A 22,477-nucleotide genomic window follows, 5' to 3' on the forward strand; every position below is an offset into this window, starting at 1 on the left:
CTAATTCGAATTTGGTTTTGTCCTGTAGCAACTCAGCCAATGCTATCTGTTCTGAACCAGATGTTACTTTGTAAATTCTCCAGCACTCTGTGTGCTTGCCAAGTCCTTCACTCTCTTAAAGGTACAGTACTCTTCTACACCTTCATAACATTTCTAATATGTCTATGGCAGATGGCAAGAGTGGGAGACTCTCCTGGTCAACCAGAACCACATGGTAGTTACAGGAACATAGTTTCCTCCAGCTAAAAGATTCCTATGCACACTCCTACCACATGTTGGGTGCCTTGTTTTGAGGGACTGCTGCAGTTAATACCGTTGAGTCATGGTGGCATCTCTTGGCTTGTCTCCTACCCTATGCCACTCCTAACAAGGCAATTTGCTACCTAATTACCATCCTCTTTTCTCACATTCCCATTTAACAACATTCACTCCTTTTCTTCATTTTTTTCTCACTTGCTACCTATTCTTTCCCTCAGCATTCCTCTCTCCATCTCAACCTTTACCCCTATCCTTCATCCTTCTTCCTTTCACTATGTCCTGTTTTTTCTCACTACACTAATTCACTCTTTTCTTCCTCACCTTTCTATCTTCCATCTCCTTCTCATCCTCCTCATCTTTGTTCCTATTCTCTTCACCTTCGCCAAATCACTCCATCTTTTCAATATTTATCCTTTCCTCCTTCTGTCACTTCCCTTGATATAACTACCCGTCCTGCCCCACTTTCATACAGTAATTGGTTTTGATTTACCATGTGCAATTTCACAGGAATTCAACTCTTCTTTAGATTTCATGTTTTGTAATATCAGTGATCATGACTATGTAATTTTCACAGTTCATGACAATAGTCAATAGTTTGGTGCTGTTCAAATATTATATCAGTCTTATTTTTCAAGCCATCAGTATACTTCATTCTTTGTATTTCTCTCTCTCCTACACTGCTACACTCAATTTTACCAGTCGTTAACAAATGTTCTAGTGTATCTTTCCAATGTACATGACTAAAAATTTGCAGTCAACTCTTGGCAATCATTTGCAGAAGTTCTTCTTGTGTGTCTGCTTTCCACAAAACTTTTTATTAGTATATGTGTTGTGCAACTAATTCTCTTTGTACTTCTCAAAAGATATATCTTTGCAGACTTATTTTATCTTACAATGTCTTGCCTACATTTCAACCTTTTCAATCTATTTGGTAACAGTGAACAGATGTAGCATTTTAATAATCATATTCTACATTCCACATGGAGTGGTCATATTTCTAAAGAGATCTGTCCTTTTCTGAAGGTTTTCATTTGCAAATGTTATATGTTGCCTGATGCATTGATCACTTTTCCCATCAGATATTATTAGGTTTCCCGGATAAGAATAGGATCTCACTGGTTTAATTTCATTGATTTTGAGTGTTATTTTATATATAGGTGTTAACCTTTTCTTTGATATTACCATGCATTTCATATTGCTGCAGTTCAATGATAATCTGTACCTATTACTGTCTGTTACAAATTTGTCTCAGAATCTTTGTAGACTTACTTCTGTATCTGCCATAAATACTGTGCTGTCTGCAAGTCTCACATAATTTTTATTCTCACATAATATCTGGCAACTCTGATATTAATGTGTAATCTTTTCACTGTAATAACAAAAACAACATTGGAGACAGGAGACAAACCGTGTCACGCTCCTTTTTTCATGTCTTTCATATCCATTCTCTGTACTGATTGTCTATTCTGACAACTGTTGTTTGGTCCCAGGTAAGGTTCTGAAATAAACATTTCCTTATCATGTTCAAGTTAAGTAACATTTCAAACGTTTGTTCTTGCCTCACACTGTTAAATGTTTTGGTATAATCTATGAAACAGACACTTTGGATTTATATTGGTCCCTCAATGATAATTCTTATCACAAATGTTGAATTTTTTTTTTCTGTTTCGTTCAATGAACCCATTTTGAAAAGTTTAATTCTACTTTTTCCTGGAATATTAGAAGCAAGATTAGAAATTTAATTTTTAATGGAATAAAAATCTTGTACAGCAAACCCTTTCTGCAAAAGTTATATTTGTTTTGTTGAATAGGTTCCCTGCTACTGTCTTCGCCATTATTTTTGGAAAAAAAAGGCTTTTTTTTGGTAACTACTACAAAAATTAAGATTTTTGTTCTTACCAGATCAGAGTGAGCTTCAAATGTCTGGGCTATGACCAGAATTTTATGATCAAAAGAGGATGTGTAAGTTATGTAATCCCTTCCACACAGTTTGCTGAATGTCTCAACATGCAATATTTGCATTATGTGGCTCAGTGTTAAATATTATTTGATAATACTGATGTGAAGCAAATGGAATGTTTTACTAGTTTAAATAAAGTATATATCTATGAATTGTTATTTTTGGTTGTGAAGCACTCAGTCATTTGATTTATTTGATTAGTAGTTGCTGTGTTCTTCCTTTTCCCTTTAAATTAGCAACAACATATTTAGCAGCAATAGATTTAATTTCCTCATTCAAAAGATTGAATATCTAAGTTAAAGTCTTTTTATTTTGACTGGATAAAGGAATTTTATTCAAAAATAGAAAACTACATAAATCCTGAAGTGCACCATTGAATATGTTGAGGTAATTTTATTCCAAACACATGATTTTATTATGATAATTTTATTACTGTATACATCAATTTTCATGAATTCATTTAATTAATAGTAACTACTATCAATTGTCATAAAAAACTCACTTGTTCACTAATGTTTTGAGTGAGGGACATCTTCCATCTTTATCTGGTCTGGCCCATATGTGAATCAGCAGTAATGCTGCTGATTCTTATCTACCCTCTCTGCAATTAAGAATGGGCAGTAAATGCTGACCTAGCCAGTGATTTTTAAAACAAAAATCTCTCATATTGAACAGGATTACTACTGCATCAACACACATATGCAGAGTAAAACTAATCATTTTTAAATGATTAAAAATGCAGCTCATGTTTCCTAATCCAATGTTCAGGCATTGCTAAAGAAAAATACATTTTCTTGATGTTTTTCATCTTGCACTCCTTAGTATGATTTGCAAAAATATCAATTTAGAGGGAAAACCACAATTTATACTGTATGAGAGTGCCAACCAATCAATATTCTCCTTCAATGCAGTATAGATGTTGGTGTCCTGATGAGTGCATGATGTAAAGCTTCAACAAAGGTGCCTTGGTCAGTAACATTCAAATTCTGTTCAAATGTCTACAATCTAATGTTTGATGAATTGTGTATCACAATGATAGGAAGATCCAACTTGAAAAGATCACAAACCAGAATGAAGGAATAGCAGTCAAAATGATTGACTGCTAGTGCGTCATAGAATAAAACAAAGAACAGTATTATTTTGGTGACAAGTTCTGGAAATTGCATTGCTATTACAACAATTCCAGATAATTGTGATTTTCATTTAGATTCCTTCCTACTGATTGTTGGGAGTTGGTGACTGGGTAGCATTGGTAAGTAATCACAAGAAGAGTGCATCCTCCAATTTAAGATGACTAACATAATGCAATATTAACATGGACATGCAATTACACAAATGGATAGGCTGCCTGGCACCTCGAACCTGCTATGCTTTTCAACAAGATCGTGGCTGATCTGATTACTCTAGACTCTTCCCCCACCACCGGTAACCTTTCACCATCTTACTTGTCAAGACCCCATCACCAGGGATATATTTCCCTCTCCTCCCCTATCAGCGTTCCGAAAAGACCACTCCCTCCGTGACTCCCTCGTCAGGTCCACACCCCACCAACCCAACCTCCACTCTCGGCACCTTTCCCTGCAACCACAAGAAATGCAAAACTTGCACCCTCACCTCCCCACCTTACTTCCCTCCAAGGCCCCAAGGGATCATTCCATATCTGCCACAAATTCACCTGCACCTCCACACACATCATTTACTGTATCCGCTGCACCCGATGTGGACTCCTCTATATTGAGGAGACAGGCCGCCTAAATGCGGAATATTTCAGAGAACATCTCTGGGACACCCGGACCAACCAACCCAACCACCCCGTGGCTCAACACTTCAACTCCCCCTCCCACTCCACCAAGGACATGCAGGTCCTTGGATTCCTTCATTGCCAGACCATAGCAACACGATGGCTGGAGGAAGAGCACCTCATCTTCCACCTAGGAACCCTCCAACTACATGGGATGAACTCAGGTTTCTCCAGTTTCCTCATTTCCTCTCCCCCCCACCTTGTCTCAGTCCCAACCCTCCAACTCAGCACCACCTTCCTAACCTGCAATCTTCTTCCTGACCTCTCCGCCCCCACCCCCACTCCGGCCTATCACCCTCACCTTAACTTCCTTCCACTTAGCACATTTCCAATGCCCCTCCCCCAAGTCCCTCCTCCCTACCTTTTATCTTAGCCTGCTTGGCACACTCTCCTCATTCCTGAAGAAGAGTTTATCTAGCCCTGCCCTAAAAATGTTCAAAGACTGCTTCCACAATCTTTTAAGGAAGAGAGTTCAAAAGACTGACAACCCTCAATGAGAAAAATATATTGTCCTTATCTCTGTCTGAAATGGGAGACCTTTTACTTTGAAACAGTGACCTATAGTTCTAGATTCTCCCACAAGAGGAATCATCCCACTCATTTAACCTACCTATTTCACTTTGTAGCCTCCTTATGACCTCTTCACAATTTACTTTCTGACTTATATATTTGTGCTGTCAGTAAATTTAGAAACAAGTAAACATTGAGAATCTCTAATTTAGAAGTTTATGAGATGATTTTATCAAAATTTGCAAATATTAATGCAAACAGGTAACTTAGGAAAACATATTTCCCCTGATAAGTCTACAGCTTGGGGGCAAAGTTCAACAATTAAAGATCAACCTTTCAGGATGAAATTTAGAAACATTTCTACATGTCAAGAGTGAGGAAATTTTGAATCTGAAAACTCTTCTTCAGATGTAACTGGAGCTACGCCAATAATTAATTTTATACCTGATATAGAAAGAATTCTGTTAACCAAAGTCGGGAAATGGAGCAAAGACAACTGCATGAGTTTAGGTCGCAAATCAATCATGATCTAATTTCTATGTTTGTAAGCTAGATAGCCTTTTGCTATGGCAACCCTGGCTGAATCACCTATTTCAATCTTAAAGGGCACCAGAACCAATTGCAGCACCTTTACTGACACATTCTTTGAGATCAGATAGTGAGGCATAGCTGAATGAATCTCTACTCCTTTTGAACTGTACGTTCACCACTATAGAATTGGTAGTGCTGGATTTAATAAAACAATTATGTCCTTAGTACAAGATAAGCGCATTTAGTTCTGTTAATTGTTTCCATATCATAATTGTAAAATTGTTTCATTTTCTGAATACCATCTCTCACCTTAACCAATTTTTCTGCTGTGTCCTTTCTTTCGCCCTGGAATCCTTGATTACAATGAACTAATTTCAGTCATGACTGACTTAAAATTGATTGCAAATGCTCAAATTAGAGTCAAAGTTACTTTTGTTGTGCTGCAACAGCTACAGGATGATTGAGTTACTGTTTCTGTGACTCCAAGCAGTTAAAGAGGATTCTGGAAACATCTGTTATCCCCTTGCAAAATGTATAAATTATCACTGTCAGAAATCAAAATACCATCAAAATATCCAAAGCATCGTATTTCAGTCACAACTATTAATAAACTGTTTTGACCTTACTTCAGTATTAAATATTTTGGGACAGTTAACTTAGTGTGGAGGGTTAGTAATTTACATTCCCACCTCTAAGATCTTGGTTCATATGGCCAGAGGATTCAATGGATTCCTCTTTCTCTGTCAGACACAGCAATAAAACTTGCACTGATTTTAATAAAATAAAGTCCCATTGTGCTTTACAAACCATTATTGAACCAAAACTTGATCCAATAGAAAGTTTGTAAGAATGTTTTAAAGGAGGAGGGTCTCAGGAAGAAATTTCCAGAGTTTGGTAACGATACTGCTCAAAGAACAGCTCCCTGTTATAGAGTGATAGAAACCAGTATGTGCAAGGAACCAGTATTGAAGGAGCACAGCCATGTCAGAGGGTTGGAAGGTAGAGGAGATTTCAGAGAAGGCATTTAACTGAAATGCATTTGGGGATGTCCTTGAAGCACTTTTCCACATGTCAGGCAGCTATAATATGTGCAACTGTACTTGTCAGTAGCTGAGATGAAAAACACCGTCCAGGAGTTCTAATCATTTAAAGCTAAGAAATTCTTGTGATTTCCTGGTATGTGCAGCACATGGACACAGGGTTAGCAAGCAGAAACACAAAACTATAAATTATCTCTCACTGAGTCCAGAGTGACATTTTCATCAATCCCACTGTTCAAAAATTTTAATTATCCAATTAGTCTTATATCAAACACAAATATAATGTGTATTAAATATGTCACAGAAAAAATAAAGATGGTACATTCACTCCTGAGCCATTTTCTGCACCAAAATAACTCATCTAGTTCTTTGTAATTGTTAAGAATTCTCACGACAAAAGTGATTACCACAAGTTTTAAAAATCAACCTGGCAAGACCCACATGGGGATATAGTTTCTTTAAACTAATATCATTGTTGAGAATTTTCTTAAGTTGCACACGAGAAGGCCTGATGACAGACATTTGAAATGCAAGGTCCTGACTGTTTACAGAGTGGCTTGTTTAATAACAGTGGTTATAGAAGCAGACAAAATGAGTCCACTGAGGTTTTATGTTGAGTTTAGCTGTGGATGGGTTTGACAGCTGGCAATCCAAACAGGACACAGTGACTGGAAATGTGAAAGATTTTATCGGCAACTGGGTAAGCTAAAGTCAGGAATTCTGCCCAAGAAGTACTAACAGTCCAGCAATCACCTTTAATTTGAGAATTTAATATTATTGGGAATTGCCTTTATTATTTGTAAATATTACAGTGTACCTGTACCCACTACTCTAGTGTCACCATTAATGCAAAGTAATTGTTTCAGGTTTACAATTTCAAAACCTATAAACCTATACAACGTTCCATCTCAATTAGAGTCATTGAGTCATAGAGATGTACAGCATGGAAACAGACCCTTCGGTCCAATCCGTTCATACCAACCAGATATCCCAACCCAATCTAGTCCCATCTGCCAGCACCCAGCCCATATCCCTCCAAACCCTTCCTATTCACATACCCATCCAAATGCCTTTTAAATATTGCAATTGTACCAGCCTCCACCACTTCCTCTGGCAGCTCATGCCATACACATACCACCCTCTGTGTGAAAAAGTTGCCACATAGGTCTCTTTTATATCTTTCCCATATCACCCTAAACTTATGCCCTCTAGTTCTGGACTCCCCAGTGCCAGGGAAAAGACTTTGTCTATTTATCCTATCCATTCCCTTCATAATTTTTAAACCTCTATAAGATCATCCCTCAGCCTCCAACACTCTAGGGAAAACAACCTTGCTTCTGTTCTCAACTGTACTAGTCTCAGATTGATCTCTTTGCTTACTATCTCCCTGGGTCCCACCCCCTCTGAGGAAGCCCTGAGGCATGGTACATTGGGGAAACCAAGCAAAGGCTACGACTATGGATGAATGGGCACTGCACAACAATCAACAGACAGGAGTGTTCCCTCCCAGTTGGGGAACACTTCAGTAGTCCAGGACATTTGACCTCGGACCTTCGGGTGACCACCCTCCAAGGCGGACTTCGGGACAGGCAGCAGTGAAAAGTGGCTGAGCAGAGGCTGATAGCAAAATTCGGTACTCACAGGGAGGGCCTCAACCGGGACCTTGGGTTCATGTCACATTACAGGTGACCACCACTGCACTATATATACACACACACACACACACACACACACACACACACACACACACACACACACACACACACACTTAAGACACTCTACACTCACTACGTGCACACACATACACATTCTCACACTCACAACCCCCAACCCACTCAGACAGACAGACACAGCTGAAAATGTGTTGCTGGAAAGACGCAGCAGGTCAGGCAGCATCCAAGGAGCAGGAGAATCGACGTTTCGGGCATGAGCCCTTCTTCAGGATTCTCGATTCTCCTGCTCCTGGGATGCTGTCTGACCTGCTGCGCCTTTCCAGCAACACATTTTCAGCTCTGATCTCCAGCATCTGCAGTCCTCACTTTCTCCTAGACAGACAGACACAGACAGACAAAGACTCACATGCACACATATATTTTGTGGGGTGAATTTGTACTTGCAGAGTTACATTGTACTTTGCTCAAAAACTGCATGCATCCATGTCAAACTCTGAGCTTAAATATTGCATGAATTCATGTAAAACTCTGTTTTCTCACTTTTTAGATTAAAATCAATCTAAACATCATGGCATAGACAGAGAACACAGGGGGCTAACACCTTCAACGTATTGTCTAGCTATCACCCATTGTTAACAGCTAACCTGAGAATGCCTAAAAAAAGGTTGTGTGATTTACACATGAAAGAAGTGAAACTATCAAGGTATTTTAACAGATCAAAGACTCAATAGACAATCAATTTTTCATTGTATAATTTCAGTTACATCACCACTGTAAATTTTTGCTATGATTCTGTGTTAGGATTGAGCCCTCCACTATCACCTGATGAAAGAGTGACGCGCTGAAAGCTTGTGTGCTTCCAATTAAACCTGCTGGACTATAACTTGGTGTTGTTGATTTTTAACTTTGTACACCCCAGTCCAATACCGGCATCTCCAAATCATGACAACAAGGAAGTTGACAGGGTTGGAGAATTTGACCTACAGGGAGAGGCTGAACAGGCTGGGGCTGTTTTCCCTGGAGCATCAGAGGCTGAATGGTATATTCAGGGTTTGGAGGGATGTGGGCCGGGTGCTGGCAGCTGCAACTAGATTGAGTTGGGATATCTGGTTGGCATGGACAGGTTGGACCAAATGGTCTGTTTCCGTGCCGTACATCTCTATGACTCTATGACTCTACTTCCTTTATACTCTTCTAAGGATCCATTCAATCTATCCTGTCGATACCTTACATATGCTTCCTTCTTTTTTCTTAACCAAGTCCTCAGCTTCTTTAGTCATCCAGCATTCCCTATACCTACCAGCCTTTCCTTTTCCCTGACAGGAATAGACTTTCTCTGGATTCTCGTTATCTCATTTCTGAAGGTTTCCCATTCTCCAGTCGTCCCTTTACCTGCAAACATCTGCCCCTTCTCTAGCTTCCCACAGAGTTCTAGGGTACACCTGATCAGGTGCTGGGGATTTATCCACCTATATGCATTTCAAGACATCCAGCACTTCCTCCTCTGTAACATGGTCATTTTGCAAGATGTCACCATCTATTTCGCCCTATTCTCTCCCTAGTTATCCTTTTGTCCTTAATGTATTTGTTAAATTCCTTTGTATTCTCCTTAACTCTATTTGCCCAAGCTAATTAATGTCCCCTTTTTGCCCTCCTGTTTTCCCTTTTTGTTTGTGATTTAGGACTTTTTCGTGTTCTCTTCAGTCTTTATGAAATATTAGAAAGTCAGACAATATATATTATATATTATAAATATATATTGTAAACTTATTATAGATTATTATAAATATAGTCTTTATGAATGTTGGTCATTCTCCAATGGATGCAAAAATATATTCGATGTAAACAATGTGACTCCTCAAGCCTCTTTAGACAAATTAACATCATGACGTATCTTCTACCTGAACTTCACTTTTTCACCTTATCCATATCCCTTCCTCCCAAACAATACATTATAAGGATAGTTTTTTTTAAATCTCCATGAGCTCCATCAACTCTGAAGTAACAAAGTCTAATTGTGATTAAATGAATAGAGGTACTGATTATTTCAAGTTTAATATTGTTTGCTGAAGGAACTTTGCATATCAGAATGGGGTTAATAACTTGAGGCTGAAGGTGAGAAGAGCAGATCAGAAGCACCCAGAATTTTAAACTTGTTTTACATCTATAAAAATGATCTAATATCTACAGTGTGAAGTCTGATGTCTACTTTTCCAATGTATTAATAACAGATCAACATAGATGGATTCATATCATATATTATAGACATGCAAAGATAAATTCAGTCTAAACAATTCACCTGCTAGAGTAAATTTGGAAAGTACAAATTTCAAGGAGTATCATAAAAATTAAAAAAAAAAGTGCATGTGATTTACACATATTTGAAATCAATTCTGTTGCTCTACAAATTTTTTGAACATATAATCATGTAAGGGGAGGCAATGGCCTAATGATATTATCGCTCGACTATTAACTTAGAAACTCAGCTGAAGTTCTGGGAATGTGCCTTTGAATCCTGCCACAGCAGATGGTAGAATTTAAATTCAATAAAGAATCTGGAATTAAGAGTATGATGATGATCATTAATCCATTTTTGATTGCCAGGAAAAATCCACCTGGCTCACTTATGTCCTTGAAAGAAGGAAATCTGCTCTCCTTACCTTGTCTAGCCTAGATGTGACTGCAGACCCATAGCAGTGTGGTTGAGTCTCAACTGAGCAAGTAGGGATGGGCAATAAATTCTGGCACAGCCAGTGATATCCATGTACCGTATTGTGAATTAATAAAAATTTCTGCTGCATCCAAATTACTCAGTGCCAGTTATTAGAACAGGTACCATTTTAAAACACAGCCTCATTCTTTTGCTCATTGCTGATACGCAGAAACAAATTTGGGAGGAATATGCACTTCCCTGATGTGGCAAGATTAATGATGAGTGGGTTGACTTAATTGGCAGATGTGAAAGAATTAGATTCACACTCAGTCCTCACTATCTGTGAATTTGCTACCTGCTGATCCATGAAGTTGGCCCCAGACCCTATCTTTTCTTTTCTGGCATAAACCTATCTGGCCTGATCAAATGGCCCTTTGTGGTAGATAGGAGAGTTACATGATAACAATATCCATGTTTATTCTTAACTGCAGGAAGTCCATTGCCCTAGCCCCATGGATAATGAAGATTTGGTGGAGTCTTCAAGCTTTAGAACACAATTCTGAATTTTGCCCTCAAGTGGCAACAAGCTCACTTCCATGTATTGTTAATATCTCAACCCTGCTGTATTGACATCAAATTTCCAATTTTCTTTGACTCTATAAAGATGGTGCAAAAACATGATGGGTAAAACAAAGTGGGGCCTCTGGTGACTTACTTGTCAGTGTCTGTTGCAGGTTGAGGAATAGCTGCATTAGCCACCTAGTTTCACTTTACAGAGAATTGTTTCTTCTGCACATATTGTCCCTCCATGGTCACTGGCTACATTCGTCCAGGACCCTTTGTCAACAAAATTTAGGGTCAGCAAAGTTCCAGACTGACAATATCTTCATATGTCTTGGACCAACTGATTAACAACTTCAGAACCTTTACCATCTATTTTGAAGCTGAGAGACAACTATGATTTGCATGTTTTTATCATGTTGCTTTGCATTTGAGGATCTACAATCAACTCATGTACCCATTCAGGATGTTTTGTGCTGCATGGAACCAGCATCAATGGCCACTATTATAGTTTGGTCTTTTTAGTGCAGAATGTCTTCAACATTTACGTAAAAGGATCCAGCATCTATGTCGTGGCTTGCCTTTTCAGCACAGAAAGTCTTGAATGCGAACTTAGAGGTATGCAACCTTTATGGGTTAGCCTGCTTGTTTGTGCACAAGATCTTTAATACTAAGTAACAGGCTGCCAGTTTCTGTAGTTAAATTTGCTTTTTAGCACAGAAAGAGAGACAAGCAGCTTGTGGAAGTGGGGAGCACCGAAGAATAAGTCAAACTGGATGAGTGAGGGTGAACTACAGTCAATCGGGGTGTTATCACAGTCAGTCAAGAGGCTTGTCAGAATACAGTCCAGGAACTTGGTCTGGAGATCCATGCCCTTCAAGTCTTTGGATGGGGTCACAGTCAGCCCTCCAGTTCAAACAGTCCAGGGTTACACATAGGTCAGTGCAATTGAGAGATCAGTGGGTGAGACATGGACAGTTGGGGATGTCCTGCCAAATCAGTTCATGGAGGTGGGTGGATTGTGGTTTGGTTGGCTTCATTGAAATGGAAAACTGAGGGAATAATCACTATAGGAGAAAATAACTGCAGAGAGGAGGTTGGGACCTTATAGTGAATGAGAAGAGATTGGGAGCTCCAGAACGTAGGGTTCAAAGACGTCACAGTAACTCTGCCTTTGTACGAGGAGGGTATAGGGCCACAAGGGCTTTGGAACTTGCAAAATAATGAACTTTGGAAGTAAAACAGGTACATTAATATTAATGTAAAGGTGTCAACAAAAATGGGGGGTGGGGGCTGGGAGATAAAAGGCCATTGGGACAGTAAGATAAAGGAATGTGCAGTATGGGTGAGCTTGGTGCATCATAGGTGGAGCCTGTCACTCAAATAGAAAGTTTGAACCTCGTCATGTTCGGTTGAAAGTCAATTGAACAATGATTTCACAAAATGGTTGTGGCTGCACGTGAAGGGGGAGGAATAAGTTAACTTTTTTTTAGTAAGCGGTGTTATGAAATTTGATATTGAGGAGCTGCAAGGAGCATTGGAGCAAGCATGGCTTCACTTATTAAGCAATGTCACCCATTTGACTTCTATCCTCATTTCAGCTGGAGGTCGGTAATTGTCAAAGAACGTGGATAACAAGTTATGGTGTCACGTATTCAGGAACATTACATTATGCACTGATTGGGCCCCCCACCCCACCCTTTCATATTATAAAAGGGAACTGAAAAGTGGAACCTGAAGTTTCCATTTGGCAATGACATCTCAGAGCAAGTACTGGAAGATAATGCATCACAGGTACCATATCATCACACTTCAAAAGTAATACATAATGACATGGGCTATGATGTGCAAGGGAGAGTTGTTCGGACTGGGAAGGAAACTGCTTCACGATGGCTTACTGGCAGAGGTCTACTCCCAATGGAACACAGACATATTGATAGATTACAGTGAAACTGAATAGATTTACCTACCTCAGAGCTCTATATTATAGCATATCTATGACCTTCTTCTGGCCTTGCTGTGTGAGGGCATAATATTCAGCTTGATTGTTAAAGATGTGAGTACTCAGATGATCCCTCAATAACAAAAAGTTATCACTCTGACTTTCCCTAAAGAGTTCTCTAATGGAGCTGAAATACCTGAGGCTTTGCCAGGCTTCCTGGTGGCCTTGCTCCTCCTCGGAATAAAATAGAGAAGGAACGTATGTATACAAGAACTTCAGCAAGTCTAGCAAAAACAGTGACCTCCAGTGGTTGTCGCATAGATTCAGGAGGGAGAAGGTTCACCAAGAACGTCCAGGCAAATGGTGAGATCCAGAGACTGTAGATTTCACTGGGGTCGGTTAGCTTAGCTGACTGGAAGGCTGATATGCAATGCAGAGTGACACCGTATGACATGGGTTCAATTCCTACAGTGGCTGAGGTTACTATGAAGAACTCTCCTTCTCAACCTTGTCTGAGGTGTGGTAACCCACAGGTTAAACTACCCCCAGTCATCTCTCTGATGAGAGAGGTCTGGTTGGACTGTGATGACTTTCCCTTTTGTAGCTTTCATTGCAGTTATCTTCAAATATCTGGACTGCAATATTATTAACAATTAATAATCTCCTGCTCCATTATATCAGTGATCTGTCAGATGTTGAAGGAGGACTTGAGTTCACCAGAGCTGGGTGGAAATCTCTTTTGGATGGCTATTGAGGGAACAGTTTCATTTAATTTTATGTTAATGACTTGCTTCAGGGAATGACTACAGACCTCTTTTGCATGTCCCAATCCATGAGATGTCTTGCATCCAGGAGGTCACTGATGTCATTTTCCCCACAGCACATCTCTTCCCATCCTTCTCCCTTGGTGAATATAGTCAAACAATTAAGGCATTGGGATTATTTGTCATCACTGGTTTCCTGAAAGTACTATCTTTTGTACCTAGTTTGTTTTAATAATGCCCTATCACCAACCTCTGGCACTTATGAATGGAAAAGGGTTCCACTCCAGCACCCTTTTGGAAGTCTGCACCAGATATCCTGTGAGCTTGCATAACCCGTACACATTGAAGTACTCATAGGTGTCTTCTCTTCTCAAGGCTCTCAGCTAATACAGGCTACAAGACAAGGGGTACCCCCTGCAAACATGGTTCATGACTTCTTCACAAATCTGACAAACAAATGCCGAATGGAGACAAAACACTCCAGTGGAATAGACCACACACTCATGAAGGTGAGTTTCTGATGTGTGGACTACAATAGTGGGGTCTTGCAGTATAGACCAAACAGCGTGTCATTCATTATTGTGGCCTGCTGTGCCCTTCACAACTTAAGCAAATTGGGATTTTATGAATATGGCCAAAATAGGTCATCAATAGCAATCCTTTGAGGTTGATGATGAGGCAGTGGATCAGGACATTAACCAAGAGCAACTCCACAAAGAGGATAACAGAATAATTTATCATAGAACCTGAGAGACCAAAGACAACCTCATAGCCATCTGCTTCCAGGATACATGAATTGGGTTTTTATCTAATTTGATTGCTAATCTAGCAGACACATTAGCTTAGTGCAAAGGATTTGTGGACTTTCTTTTTCAATACAATTGATATTGATCACCTCCCATGGCTAAAACAATGGAGTTCAGGTTTGAGTGCACATCTAGTAGCCAACTGAGCCTTCTGCTGGACCTGGGTCCTTTAAACAACTTCCACACATTCATTAAGAGGCCAGGCATTTGCACGCCAAAGCTATCACAGTAACAGAAACATTGGAGGATTCCTCCATCCTTCATTCCGACAACCAAGTGCATCTGGTATACCTGCCAGATGTTATCCTGTGCCGGTATCTGCACAGGGGTGTATTTTCCACCTGGGGTTAAGCAGATGCCTGGTCTCCGGTACTAGTTTGAGTGCCAGACATCTTCGATGTTGCATCACTGACAGGCTGTGGAGACATTTCAGTGTCATACTCACCAGACTCAAATCAAATCTAGATTGAGTACCCACCAAAGTGAAAGTCTTTGAGTTGTTGGTCGGTGCAGGTAAAAGTCTTGCAAGTGTATCCTCTGATGATTTACTGACATCCTCATCAGAGGCAAAGTGGAGCTGAAGGTTTCAAGCTTGTGGTTGTTCACTGGAACCACTGCCTGTATAAGAAAAGAGAGGGAATTGCTTGGAGGAGATGGATGAAAGCCTTTGTAGAATGATTTAACCCTGATGGTAATGAGAAAGAGTCATCCTACAATAGAGATTACTGGATTGGTTGTCCACTAGTGTCTCCTCATCACTACACAAGTGGTACTGTGTGGAGTCATGTATCTGGCACTGCCACTACCACCCCCCCCCCCCCCCCCCCCCCCCCCCCCCTACCCGCCGCTATAAATTCTGTGTTTTACAATCGTGTACTCCACAACCACCTGATAAAGGAGCAGCGCTCTGAAAGCTAGTGCTTCCAATAAACCTGTTGGACTATAACCTGGTGTTGTGGGATTTTTAACCATGTAAATGAAGGGAGACTTGGTGATGGGATACCAGCATCTGTGCAGTTATTTTACCCATTACCTTGTTTGTATAATTAATGAGTAAAAATATAAAAGATTGAGCAACAGTACTCATCCAGTCCATTGCACAGTTAACACCATGAAATTTACTTGTCACCACACATTAACTAAAATGGGAAATTCAACCATAACTGTAACTACCCAATGACCAAGGAGTAAGTATAGTCATAAAATCATAGGGTCATACAGCATGGAAGCAGATGTTCGGTCCAACCAGTCCATGCCAACCATAATCTCAAACTAAACCAGTCACACCTGCCTGCGCTTGGCCCATATTCCTCCAAACATTTCCTTTTCATGTACTTATCTAAATGTCTTTTAAACATCATTATTGTAGCCACATCAACCACTTCATTCCACACACGAACCACTCCCTGTGTAAAACAAATTGCCTCTTGACCTTTTTAAATCTTCTCCTCTCACCTTAAAAATATGCCCTGCAGTCTTGAAAACTGCTACCCTAGGGAAAAGACATCTGTCATTCACAATAACTATGTCCCTCATTATTTTATAAATCTCTATAAGGTCATCTCTCAACCTCCTATGCTCCAGTGAAAAGAAGTTCCAGCCTATCCAACCTCTCCTTATAACTCAAACCCTCCATTTCAGGCAACATCCCTCTCCAGCTTAATGATAATATTCCTGTAACATGGACAATTGATAGAGCTGTTTTCCATATCTCTTCAATTAACTGCAATGATTAAATAAAGAGGTATAGAAGTCAAAAATGAAATTAAAAAGATTTGTTTTCATTGCAATGACTGCTACACTTCGAAAGTAGTTCATGTGTGACATTTTGAATACATGAAAAGTGTCTTATAAACGCAAGTTACTTCTTTCCATCTCATATTCTATTAACCCAGAACAGTTTCCCATTTGTCAAATTAAGGCATGCTAGCTCATTGCAAAACATTTATCCACATTTGTTGTATCTAACTAGACATTGCTAGACTTAATCAGATTTTGATTATGACCAGCACTACTGAATTAAAATAAAATAGAAACTGCAATCATGCCACCATGTGCCAGATTTAAGGATCTCTTCACATACCATTATTCAGACAATAAAAATTCTTCCGAATGGAAATGGTTTGAATTAATAGCCAGGCTGATTTAAAAAATAATATTCCCTACAAGACTTTGGCTTAGCTCTTTTGAGGTTAACTTTTGATTTGATCATAAAACACGCATTGCAACAAAATGAAACTATTACTTCTTACTTAGCCAAACATCTATTTTACATTAAAATCCATTTGCATTGTATAGCACTCAAAGGTTCCTACTTTTATTTCTAAAGCCATTGGTACAGAATTACATTTTCCAATGACAAGGGTAATATCGCAAGAAAATCTTAGAATTCCATTTACTGAAAGTGTAATTTAATCTATTTAATTAATGAAAACCAGTGGCTCCAATTTAAACAGATGGAATTGAGAAATGTTATTTCTAAAAGAAAACTGAAGTGTATTATTCGGGATGCACCTGTTGTTTCAGGTTTGGCCATTTTCATAAGCCTGATGAATCCCAAGCTGAGTCTTGTTTTAGGCAGAGGCCAAGGAGTGTGGTAAGAATTACAAGTAGCATTTTGTATTTTTAAATAGAGGCATGGAATTCAAGAATAATGAAATAATGACAAATATGTAGAAAAATAGATCATGGTTAAAATACTTGGGAAATGATCTTTGCTATTAACCTATCCATGTCGCTCATGATTTTATAAGGTCACCCGTCAACCTCCGAAACTCTAGTGAAAAATGTCCCAGCCTATTTTTATAACTTAAACCATCCATTCCTGGCAGCAGCCTGGTAAATCTTTTCAGAACCCTTTCCAATGTAATAATATCCTTCTTATAGTAGCTTACTTAAATATATGCATTTCAGGAAAGCATCATAGCAATATGCTTGCACAGGCTACCATGTTGACTTTAGATTTTAAGCTGTGTTCAGCTGCCTATTCAGGGCATACAATATCAATGGTTGTAAAAGCTTCAGATTGACATGTACCATTAATATAATGAGTGCAGTTAATAATATGGAATGTATGGTCATCTTCTGAAATTTGTTTTTTGCCTAGTTAACTCTGAACATCATGAATGTGTTGCTTTTTGGATGGCTATTGAGGGAACAACTTCATTTAATTTTGTGTTAATGGCTTGTTTCAGGGAGTGACTACAGACCTCTGTTGCATGTCCCAATCCATGAGATGTCTTGCATCCAGGATGTCATTTATGTCATTTTCCCAGTGGGATGTGTTTAAAAGAAAGCTTTCTCTTAAAAAGAAAGTCTTTTGTTGATAACATACTGCCGTGTTAAAAACTTTTTCTCATTACCGTCATATCATTCAAATATGAATATCTAAAACTGTAAGTACTTTAATCCCTTAACCTTGTGTATAAAAACACTGTAAAATTGACAGGAGAGATCAGTGAGCTGAAGCTGTCAACCAAGCGGAGGTTCAGGTCTTTCAAATGTATAATGGATGTCTTGTCTCAGCCATATCACATCATGTATTCTCAGCATGGAGGTTGGGGGTAGACTGCTATGGAATGGGGCATGAGCGTCAACAGGGGTGACTGGGGTGCAGGAAATGGCAAGGGGATTTTCTGAGGCTGAGGAAGTGTGAGTGGTGAGGCTCAAATACTGCCACTTGTCCCTACATCTTAACCACAAATCCCTAAATGAAAAACCTGTTTTTATAGACACCTTCAAAGCAGGCAGGCCAAAAGTGTATTTTCCTTACTCCTTCTACCTGCCTCATGATTCACAAGGGAACTGGACATGGCCCTTGTGGCTAAAGTGATCAATGGGTATGGGGAGAGGGTGCTAAGTGGATGCTGACTGCATTGGAGAAAATGCAGAAACGATTTCCAAGAATGATTTCAGGAATATGAAGCTTTAGTGATGAGGGTAGATTGAAAACTTTGGGACTGTTGTTCTTGGAGAGAAGAAGGCTGAGAGGAGATTTGATGTGAGGTTTTAACATTGCTGAAATTTAGACATTGAAATCTCCTCAAATGCCTCACCTCTCTGCTGTTGGAAATAATTTCTCTTCATTGACTATTGATACCTTGGTGATTTTGCACATCTGCATCTCCCTTTAATCTTCTTTTCCCTAGGGAAAATAGATAGTTTCTCCATCCAACAGAATTCTTTCATTCCCAGTATTATTCTAATAACTCTCCTGTGCATTTAACGTAAGGATTTGACACCTTCTCAAGTGTGTTGCCCAGTGTTGTTTGAGACTCAAAAATGTTACCTCCAAATCAGATCATTAAGAGTTAATGCCTAAAGGTTAATTGGACATGACAATGAGGAATTGAAGCAAAGTGGAAACATTCATGAAAATAGGCCTGGTGAGAAAAAAACAGCCGTTTTGGTGGAGGGGCAGTTGCGCAACCTTGATTGTCTGCGGGAACTGTATTTTTCGTAGTTAACATGGAGTCACCTGGCCATGTTTTCAACTTATTGTCTGCACAATGGAATGTCTGGAAAAGTACTGGAAGTACTGTGGGTTGGTGAAACAGCAAGTACCCAGAATAACATTAATATCAGGGACTCTGTCCCACTCATGGGATTTTCCCCATCAGATAGACTGGGGCCATGGACCTTATCATTGGGCTGGTGTTTGTGGACCAGTGCTGTGGAAATTTGGATAGAGCTCCAAGGGGCAGCCATCATCCAAGAGTCCCTGGGGAATGCAGTGGCAAAAGTGAGGACTGCAGATGCTGGAAATCAGAGTCTCGATTAGAGTGGTGCTGGAAAAGCACAGCCGGTCAGGCAACATCCAAGGAGCAGGAAAATCGACGTTTTGGGCAAAAGCCCTTCATCAGGACTGAAGGCATGGAGCCTCCAGGGTGAAGAGATAATTGGGAGGGGGGTGGTGCTGGGGAGAAGGTAGCAAAGAGTACAATAGATGGATGGGGTTGGGGATAAAGGGGATAGGCCAGAGAGGAGGGTGGGGAAGGTAGCAAAGAGTACAATGGGTCTATGGGGGTGGGGATGAAGGTGATAGGTTAGAGAGGAGGATGGAGCGGATAAGTGGGAAGGAAGATTGGCAGGTAGAACCAGTCATGAGGATGGTGCTGAGCTAGAAGGTTGGAACTGGGATAAGGTGGGGGGAAGGGCAATGAGGAAACTGGTGAAGTCCACATTGATGCCCTGGGGTTGAAGTGTTCCGAGGCAGAAGATAAGGTGTTCTTCCTCCAGGCGTCGGGTGGTGAGGGAATGGCAGTGGAGGAGGCCCAGGACCTGCATGTCCTCGGCAGAGTGGGAGGGGGAGTTGAGATGTTGGGCCAAGGGACGATGGGGTCGATTGTGAGACTAACTTGTTGAATATGTCTAAAATAGGTTAAACTAATGGATTCACCCATTAATTTACATATATCTAAAGTAGCTTAAGCTAATAAATTTGCTTTATATCTTTTTGTATTCATTTTGGTCAGACCTTACAGAAACTGTTAGGTACCTTCAGCTAACAATATACCTTAAGTTAGATGCCATATTCCAATTAGCACCAAAACAATGTGTATAATGTACTCGTTATTGTGTTCTATGCCTCTCTTCATAAAGTAGTCGAATTTCCTGTTCCTTGGATGCTGCCTGACCTGCTGCGCTTTAACCAGCAACACATTTTCAGCTCTCTTCATAAAGCCAAAGATTCCAAAGCCAGTATTATAATGTAGAAAATATGAATCAATTTGTAAACAACAAGTTTCTACAACCAACAACAAGATAACGATTGGATAATTTGTTTTGAGTGAGGGATAATTATTGGCCAAGGCATGAGAGATAATTCCCTGTCCTTCTTTCAAGTTTTGCAGTATTATCCCCAATAGGCTGCAAAATTTGGTTTGAGTTTGTGAAGTTTGTAGAGGTTTAAAGGAGTTGCTAACAGTTGGTAAAGTCTGCATTAAGTGGTGCAGACTGTGCAAAAGTGTTGTCTGTGTCTTGCAAGGAGTTTGAGCAAACCAGTTTCTCCCAGAGCTGGATGTTTTAGTTGCAGTTTCACTTCCTTTTAGCATGAGTGGGGAGGTTATGCAGAAACATCAAAGTAGACAAGCTGCTCAGACAGCAAAGAGCAGAAGGGAGAAAAGGATTTTCAAAAGGAAGCTTTATATATCAAGAGTCCTCTAGGAGCATCTCTACCCTCTACCCATCGCAGCTCAGCAGCAGTTTTCTGTAGGCCATCCTATCAATGTATTCATCTGAGTCCTCAGTAGAACTTGTGTATGATCTCAACCTCTTGGAGCTGTGATCCTTTCTGCCAACATTTCTGCAGCCTACTTATGCCAGTGATTCAGCATGTCAGTTCCTGCCTATGCTACCCTTATAAAGATTGTCCAGATCTTGCTGTATGCAGGGTACACTAAGTACAATGTTCTTCAGTGATGTACCTGCTACGGTCATTTTCCAACTGATGAGATTAACCCTTTTCCTTTATATGGCTCAATGTTAACCTTCTGTCAATGATAACACTAGAATACTGATGTTGTGAGTTTCAATGGTGGTAATGCAATTGAATGTCAAGGGTAAATGGTCACATTCTTTGTAACTTGAGAGTGTCATTGATTGACATTTGTGAGACTTGAATATTCCTGCTTATCAATCCAAGCCTGAATATTGTCCAGATCTTGCCGCATGCAGGCATAGACTGGTTCGTTATCTGCAGAGGTGCATATAGATCTGAACACCGCACAATCATCAGTCCCACATCCAATCTTGTGGGGACTTCATTCCTCGGAATTAGATGCAGTAATGCTGGCTTTCTCACTCAAGTGGAAACATACAGATCAATAAAGTTATCTCAAACACATTTCAATTCTATGTTCCTTTAATACTATTGTTATTCTGGGCTATATTAGGATATTCGGAGTTTCCCTATATGTTTGCAATTTTTTTGGAAGTTGCTTGCAAAGTTATTCCATTATTTCCTTCTTACTATTTAGTGGCTTATGATATGCACCCAGTAATGTAATAGCTCCTTTATATAAGTGAATAGATACTGGCGTTTCTGTCATTCCCCTGTATCTTGTCTGTAATGTTCCATCCTAAAGTTCCTCTCCATGCTGAATTAATTTAAATGGTCACCCACCATTCTCATCACACCTTGCTGATGACAGGAAGTGAGGCAAAGATTCACTGCTTCATCTAAGAGAAAACTGAATAAATATTTGAAGCTGAAGACAATACAGATTATGAGAGTAGAGCAGTAGCTCTCTGGATTGTTGTCAAAAAGAACCAGCATTGACATATTATGTAAATTATCTCCCTCTGTGCTGTAAAATTCTACAACTTCTAATTGGTTGCAATTGTTAGAAAGAACATTGAGAAATAGTACGAGATAAACAATACTACTCTAAAGGATGGGCAGGAGCATAGAGGTCTTGATATCTATGTTTATGCAGTTAAAGGTGGCTAAGTTTATAGAGAGTGTGACTAATAAAGTTTACAGTATGCTAGATTTTATGAATAGGGACATACAATGCGACATCAAGATGACTATGCCGAATTTATATAAGAACTAGCTAGAAACAAGCTGGGGTAGTGTGTAAAGTCATGGGTGCCAAACATCAGGGAGGACATGATAGGGTGATTCATTAGAGCATAAGATGTTTAATGGTTCCAGGGATGAGAAACTTTTGTTACGAAGAAACATTGGATTAGTTGGGACTGATTTCCTCAGAGAAGAGATGGCTAAGATGAGATTTGATCAAAACCAGGAGAGGTTTGGACGCATTTGACAGGATAAAACTGTTCCTGTGCATAAATGGTTCAAGAATGAGATTTAAATTCATTTTAAAAGAAGCAAACACAATGCGAGAAATAAAAAATGTTCACAAAGTGAGCCTCTGGGCCTGTAGTGTGCAGCCTGTAAATCTAGTTCAATGTGGCATTCAGGCGGGCATTAGATGTTTATTCAAATAGAAATGACATGCAGGATTATGAA

This window comes from Hemiscyllium ocellatum, chromosome 9 (assembly GCF_020745735.1).
Source record: "Hemiscyllium ocellatum isolate sHemOce1 chromosome 9, sHemOce1.pat.X.cur, whole genome shotgun sequence".
NCBI classification, from domain to species: domain Eukaryota; kingdom Metazoa; phylum Chordata; class Chondrichthyes; order Orectolobiformes; family Hemiscylliidae; genus Hemiscyllium; species Hemiscyllium ocellatum.